The sequence below is a fragment of the Haliotis rufescens genome, unplaced genomic scaffold (genome assembly GCF_023055435.1).
Source record: "Haliotis rufescens isolate VD_foot unplaced genomic scaffold, xgHalRufe1.0.p SCAF_47, whole genome shotgun sequence".
NCBI classification, from domain to species: domain Eukaryota; kingdom Metazoa; phylum Mollusca; class Gastropoda; order Lepetellida; family Haliotidae; genus Haliotis; species Haliotis rufescens.
The window spans coordinates 910,796-918,859 of record NW_025964190.1 but is presented as its reverse complement, the minus strand read 5'-3'; positions in this window follow the sequence as shown (position 1 = coordinate 918,859).

Below are 8,064 nucleotides of genomic sequence, written 5' to 3'. Positions count from 1 at the left end.
TCAAATAGTCATGATAGCAGGTGTTCGCGAATAGGTGTGTGTGTCCTTCCCACTAACCGTATTCAAAATAAACTGAAAAAACAACCGAAGCTAACAGTACACCGTATATTTCTTTGACAATTATGGTAAGATTATTGATCATAGATAGTATGTGTAAATCAAGATAGTATATCAACCAAGAGTGAGTGAGTGATTTTGGTTTTACGCCGCTTTTAGCAATATTCCAGCAATATCACGGCGGGGGACACCAGAAATGGGCTTCACACATTGTACCCATGTCGGGAATCGAACCCGGGTCTTCGGCGTGACGAGCGAACGCTTTAACCACTTGGCTACCCGACCGCCCCTAAATCAACCAAGAAGTATGTGAGAGAAGGTATGCAGAATCCGCTTATGGAGTGTACATGGCTCGCTGTTAATATAACCCATGTTCACTGAATATACCTGTTGTTTTAAAAAATGCCAATGATTTGTGGAAGTGTCAGATCCTTTCAAATATTTCGTCCGTTTTCCAGGAACCCCGACTTAAATATAATAGGTAAAACACACAACCATAATGTGTAAAATTACTTGAAGTGTTGGCCCATTAACTACTTTTTTCATTCAATGTTATTCATAAGTTGTGTCTACTTTGTCATCCGTCAACTACTAACAAATGCCTATCAAACACTTCAATGTGTCAGTTGTCATTGATTCATTTGACATATTAGCTGAATTATATATCAGTGAGTAAACCGCGAACACAAATGGGGATTAAATACTCTCTCCTGACAAGAATGCATAGTAAATAAAGTAACAAAACAGCTACTTGTAGAAATCGGTATCAAGGTGAAGACTCGGTTCTGCAACCCGATACTCCTAAATTGGGATTTACTACTAAAAACAATGCATCTGTCAAATGGGATTTTCAGACAAGTCGTAGTGTGACATTTTCAGCCATTGTACTAATTGATTGTCTCGTCCAGACTTGATTATCTGCATTCTACAGTCATAGAGCTGCAAAATTGATGAGTGCTGCATTAAACAACAAACAATGAAATGCAATGAATTAAGTCACTGGTTGCATCATTGATATAACTAAGCAGGGATGTAAATTTGTAAAATAAACTCGTTGAGATCGTTTGATTAATTATAGATTCTATAGTTTGTCAAGAAGACCAATTCGGCAACTGATCAACATTGTTCATGTGTTTGAATGTTTGGATCACTAAGTATTCAGTTGATTTGTTACCCGCCTTTAATTTTGCTGATTTTTTTTCTCAATATACTTGAAAAGAAGATCTTGAATGTTATATGTAATGTAGAAAGATTGTAGGCCCGGTACAAATTTTCATCATATGATTGGAACAGTGAACATTGAATAAATACGTGATGTACTGAACAAATTTAAGAAAAATGCAGAATATATGTAGCTTGGTTATATCTTAAGATTATTTGCGTGATAAAGTTTGTAAATACCAATACATCGGATGAAGACATGGATGAAATACATTTAAATATTTCTTGGTGAATAGCATTTGTTTGGTATATATCTTTCTCGTTATGTACTGCTTTTAGAACAAGTCAATATAAAATTAGGCTCAACCTCCGCAACATTAGCATAACAGTAAAGGCAAACCCTTTCATGTCTTGGAATATTATAATGCGGATATTATGGGAAATGTAACGGAACTGGGACAAAGCTGTTCTAAGTTTTGTCATGTCCATTCGAATGTATGTGGGTGATGTCTATGCGAACCATATATTGGTTTTCTGTATTTTAAATGGATTCTTTTTAACTTTCCATTATATAATTTAACCTTCTTTTTAACAAATTATAGTTTTTCATGGGGAATGTTTACTTTCAAACGCCTTGTGATTCGTACGTCGCTCCCAATTCAGGTAAATTGCTTTTAAATGTAGCCCATTTGTAACTGCAAACACAGAGTAATTGAAACATGGTGCCATATTTGAAGCGTTTTAGAATAAAATGTTTTATGAGACGGTTGTTGAATCAGCCCCATAAAAGTGGGTTAGACGTCGTATCACACTGGCATTGGCACTGCATTTAAACCTCCATCAAGATCCACTCCTCTCAAGGAAACCATTATCCAACAAACCAGTCGTGACCCGGTCCCGTCCATACTTAACAAGTTGAAATTAGAGGTAAATCAATGTGTCTATTTGTTGTACGACTGTTAGTTCAATACACACAGACCCCTTATAAATCACGGGCACACGGCCCGCCATGTTGTTTTTACAACCAGCAGTGCTTGCAGTGGGTTTGTGTTGATACAGCGAGCCCTCTTTGATTGATTAGAGGAAGAAGAAGAAGACGAAGAAGTAGTTTATTTAAGTGTCACATATCGCTATGCACAGTGAAACAGGCATAAAAGCATAAAATATGCAAGCAATATCCGGCCATACAGGCCTATGAGACACTAAGTTCACTAAAATATCAAAGAATTAAAATATATAACATATATATATATATATATATATATATATATATATATATATATATATATATATATATATATATATATATATATATATATACAAATATGTATTTATATATAAATATGTTTTATATATATATATACGTTAACTGATAGGCGTTTTTTTTCTGCGTTGAAACATCACTAACACCATCGCGGCTAGGGATTTCTGTAGAGGTATGCACTGCATCAGAAGAATTAACTGATCGACGTTTGAGAACTGTGGGGAGAGTGGACCTAGTGGAGAAGCTTCCTTCCAAAGGTTATTTCGAGTATCTGAGTAAAATGGACATCTTGTCAGAAAGTGAACTTCGTCTTCTATTACTTTAGAGTTGCAATATCTACACTGTCCTTCCTCGAGGGGAGTGGGTGGACGTCTGAAACGATCTCTAGTGGCAATGTTCCGCAACGTAACTTCCCTAGTGTACTGCGTTGATTCCGGGTTGAGTTCGACTGGACGTATGGCTCGGCGTTGAGGTCATATTTAAAGAGCCTGTATGTCCGTTGCTTGTTTCCATTAATAAGTCTTCGGTCATTCCATAGGTCAGTTGTCCACTTCTCGTAATCAATGATGATAAATTTATGTTTTCTCCCCCTCCCCCCTCCATTGCGACTAATATGGACTCGAGCTTTGAAGTTCCAGATTACCCTTGGAGCGGACGCTAACAAACAACGTATTGTTGAAGTATAAAACAATAATCCATTTAATGAAAAAAACATATATATGTACTCGTCGTGAAAGTTTTTGTCTTCTTTCTAACACGATCACTATCAATAATTGTATTTGCCATTGCGGAAGCATCGTCTGGCACAGATAAAAATAAACATAATAGTTATTTTTATTATTGTTCTGTCACACAAATCTACAGCCATAATCCAACTGGCAACCTTGAGCCAGAAACAAAATAATTCAAAAGTCGATGACATCAAGGAAAATCAGGAAGACCAATAATATCCATATGCAGATTAACATTTGTCAATCAATTGATTTATCTATCAATTAGCATATCTCTTGTTTCAACGAAATATAATTGGGGCGGTTTCTAGTGTTAGAAAACCTCCCATCTGTCCACTACAAGGAGTATTTACAGATCGCCAAATATTCAATACTTCATGAAAGTATTTACTTACTACATAGAACATATATGTTAAACCCCTTTGTAAATCAGATGTACTGGAACGGCACAATTTACACTGGTGGACGTGAAGTGGTGTGTTACAACACCGGGACAAGATGGATATCCTTTGATCATGTTGATGTTTGGGATAACAATTAACATATACAGTGTTGCCACATCGCTAGTAAAGATTACCAGATGGTAACAGATTGGTGGTCCCGATGTTGAAGTTGGCAGTCACATATGCAGTCTGTAACGTGCCATGACTAATTTCTTGACGGACCCGTAAAGATCCGGGGTAGAATAGGTCTTCAGCAACCCATGCTTGCCGCTAAAGGCGACTATGCTTGTCGTGAGAGGCGACTAACGTGATCGGGTGGTCAGGCTCGCTGACTTGGTTGATGCATGTCATCTTATCCTAATTGCATGGATCGATGCTCATGATGTCAATCACTGGATTACGTTCACCTTCCGAAAACAATACAATTACTAAATCAGTGAAAGGCTTCCTTTTAAAACCCATCTCCTAATTGTTAATTGAAATGACAGAATTACTGAATGAACAAATGGAAAAAGCAGCTGTTTCAAATTAAAAGTTCTTAGATTGAATGTTCAAGTGGCATGTTTACCTCCAGCTTAGATGTATTCGGTGAGCCGAACGCAAAGTTCTGTCACAGCAACGTTAAAGTAATGCTTGAATTAAAACTTCCATTTCCTTGTAATTGTACACGTTTACCGTCCGCTGTCTAAATACACCTCTGAACACGATCATCCACATTGCATGTGGAATCATCAGTATTTGACACGCACCTCCACTTTCACTTTCCAGGTAATCATTATCCACCAGCACAAGTCGGGAGCCATTCCTGCCAATCCTTTAGCTACACTCAGATTACAGCCGGAAATTTACAGAAGTATCAATGTCTCCATTTGTTAAATGAATGTCAATTCCACATGCACCTTTCTTATAGATTCTTCGTAATATTGGGGACCACGTGATCGGGAGTAGTCTCGGCTCTGCTATGTTGTTTTAGCAGTAACGTGCTTCTGGGTGTGTGTTGATATGGCAATAGCTCCGTGTTTATTTCATTGATTATAATGAGACAAGACAATTTTATTCAGTATAGAGGCCAGTGGCCCAAAATACAGACATATAAAGGTTTCATTTCTTAACGCTATTTTACATCCACACACACACACACACACACACACACACACACACACACACACACACACACACACACACACACACACACACACACACACACACACACACACACACACACACACACACACAAACACAAATACATACACACACACAAACACACAAACACACACACATATATATATACACATATATGTATTTTGAGTGTTCATAATATTTATGAATATGTTTACTGCACTGTCATTTCTGATGTATTTATCAATATACTTTTCTCTAATATAGGTATATGCGTCACATACAAGTAAAACATGAATCTCGTCTTCTAAGTACGTTTTGTAATTTAGCCTACAATGAAGGCATAATCTTAAATGGTATGGTATATTAGTGTATCTTCCTGTTTCTGTCAAAAGTCTAAAATTGCCACATCTAAATCTTGTGAAACAGATTCTCAAATGTAAAGGAATAGCAATGCATAAGTATGTTTCCACATGTAAAAGTGTCTTATATAACACATAGTTAGCACACTTATGAGAAGAGTGTAGTGTAGAATACAAGTTTTGTTTAAAATTATCAAGAAGTCTTGTTTTAAATATTCTGATAAAAATGATAATATTTCCAACATCCTGGCTAATCCACACAAAACCAAACCCAAATTGAAATAGAATGTGTTTGATATGTGTAGCCCATGTGACTCTGCCAGCATCATCAAGAGACTTTAACATTAAATGACATTGATGAGGTAGCCTATTTCTATCTAGAGTGATTAGTCTACACCAGTACTTGACTGCCCGTGACATGTGTGTAAGCTGAAGTGGAGCTCTACCCCATTCACCCAGCACCATACTATTGCATGTACGTTTGCCAAATTTCAGGAAATATTTGCACATTCTTATCTGAACATTTTCAGTAGTTTTACAATATGTTGTTCCCCAGATTTCTGCACCATAGCATAATATTGGTGTAACCATTGCGTCAAAAATCCTGAAAAGATCAGTACAATTAATATCACCTGCTCTCTTTTTATACCTGTATATTGCCATTATGGCTTTATTTGCTTGTGATGCAAGGCAGGGCTATGCTTTAGTCCAAAGTAGTCTGGGTGTAAATACTATACCTAAATATCTATAAAATGACACCACCTCAAGCTTCTGGCTGTGAAGAGGCCAATTCTCATAGTGTCGCAGTGGGCCGCTGTTACGAAATAGCATAACCTTCGTCGTTTTCAAATTTACTTTCATACCAGTTATGATTATAATATGGTAGTTATTAACAGGTCTAAACCTCCTTACCTGCTAATTCCACAGGTTGATACTTCACGTGTCTTCTTTTGAGGAAGACGAAGAAACCATAAGGAGACAAGACACATACACAAGTTCCTGTTTTCTGGTTTATAAATTAAAAAAAAGGATGCAAACAGTTACAGCAATTTGTATTAACTAAAGTGTCTTTTAAAGTTTATTTTGGGGTGTATGGTATACTATCCTATCTGGTTTGTGTGAACAAACCATTCAGGTTTATGCTAACTACAACCTTCGCTCATTTTGCCCTATTCCAACAAACAGAAAAAAAACTAAACCCCATATATTTTTTAATGTTTTTTTTTATCCTTGGAGTTCACTAAGAAAAGAAAAATTGACATAAATTCAAGAACTATAACGTTGGTATTTCCATTTCAATTCGTGTGTGTAGACACCATGCGCCTCTATAACACCAATCTCTTTTAATGATCTTTAGAAACGACTTCGGACATGAACGTGGCTCTACTTATTGCTCTAGCAATTGACATGGTCAAATACATCTACAGTAAACTAATAGCAACAACAGTTTTAAAGTCTTATCCTTGAATTGTTTGTACAGCCAAAGGTTTCTTCTGATTATGATTTTAACAAAACCATGACGGTGTCACCTCTGAAAGCCCTGGCTTGTGTAACAGTGCATGAAGTCAAAATTTGCGTGTTCCTGTTTTCTGGTTTATAAATTAAAAAAAAGGATGCAAACAGTTACAGCAATTTGTATTAACTAAAGTGTCTTTTAAAGTTTATTTTGGGGTGTATGGTATACTATCCTATCTGGTTTGTGTGAACAAACCATTCAGGTTTATGCTAACTACAACCTTCGCTCATTTTGCCCTATTCCAACAAACAGAAAAAAAACTAAACCCCATATATTTTTTAATGTTTTTTTTCATCCTTGGAGTTCACTAAGAAAAGAAAAATTGACATAAATTCAAGAACTATAACGTTGGTATTTCCATTTCAATTCGTGTGTGTAGACACCATGCGCCTCTATAACACCAATCTCTTTTAATGATCTTTAGAAACGACTTCGGACATGAACGTGGCTCTACTTATTGCTCTAGCAATTGACATGGTCAAATACATCTACAGTAAACTAATAGCAACAACAGTTTTAAAGTCTTATCCTTGAATTGTTTGTACAGCCAAAGGTTTCTTCTGATTATGATTTTAACAAAACCATGACGGTGTCACCTCTGAAAGCCCTGGCTTGTGTAACAGTGCATGAAGTCAAAATTTGCGTGTACCGGCTTCTGATCCCCTCATAGTGCAAAATCGTTGATATACTTTACATTTCGGTATCTTGTCTATGCCCTCTCAGTACTGATATTAAAAACATGCATAGAAAATACAACACTCGTTCTCGTTAGATAACATTTTTTTCTGAAATCAGTTGGATTTTGTCATGGAGTTTTTCGAATGATTTGTACCGGGAATAGTCAGTTCATTCATTCATACTTTCGAAAACAATGAAATAAATATATTTTCCAGAACACTAACAGCACAGCCGCGACAACCATAGTAACTCTATAAGTATCATTCAACCTCTTCTAAACTGACATCATTTCGCTATGCACAATTTGCTTCAACAAATCAAATTGAAAGTGAGAGGCGATTAACCAGGATACGTCGCTATGTTTATAGACTTGGCAAATTGGCATAGCACAATTGTAGCTTTGATCTAACAAAGCGTAAATCTCGATGAAGTCTCGCGAATGTTTTGGATGAAAATGCTCTCACGACAAAGAATGCTGATGTGTTGATCAACGAAATTGTGTACTGTTATGTATGTTTTGTCAACTTTATGCTGATTTGCGTTACGACCTCTTCCAGTTTGCTTCTACTCTTAATCCTTCTTTCCCTCAGCTGTCCACAGTTGACCAGTTCTCTACCTTATGTCCAATCATTCCCTGTGTAAGAAATTAACCGTATCATTGTCTAAAATGTATAACCGTCGTAAGTCCCTCATTACATAACTTATATAACCCCATGGTTCGTAACTCGAATTT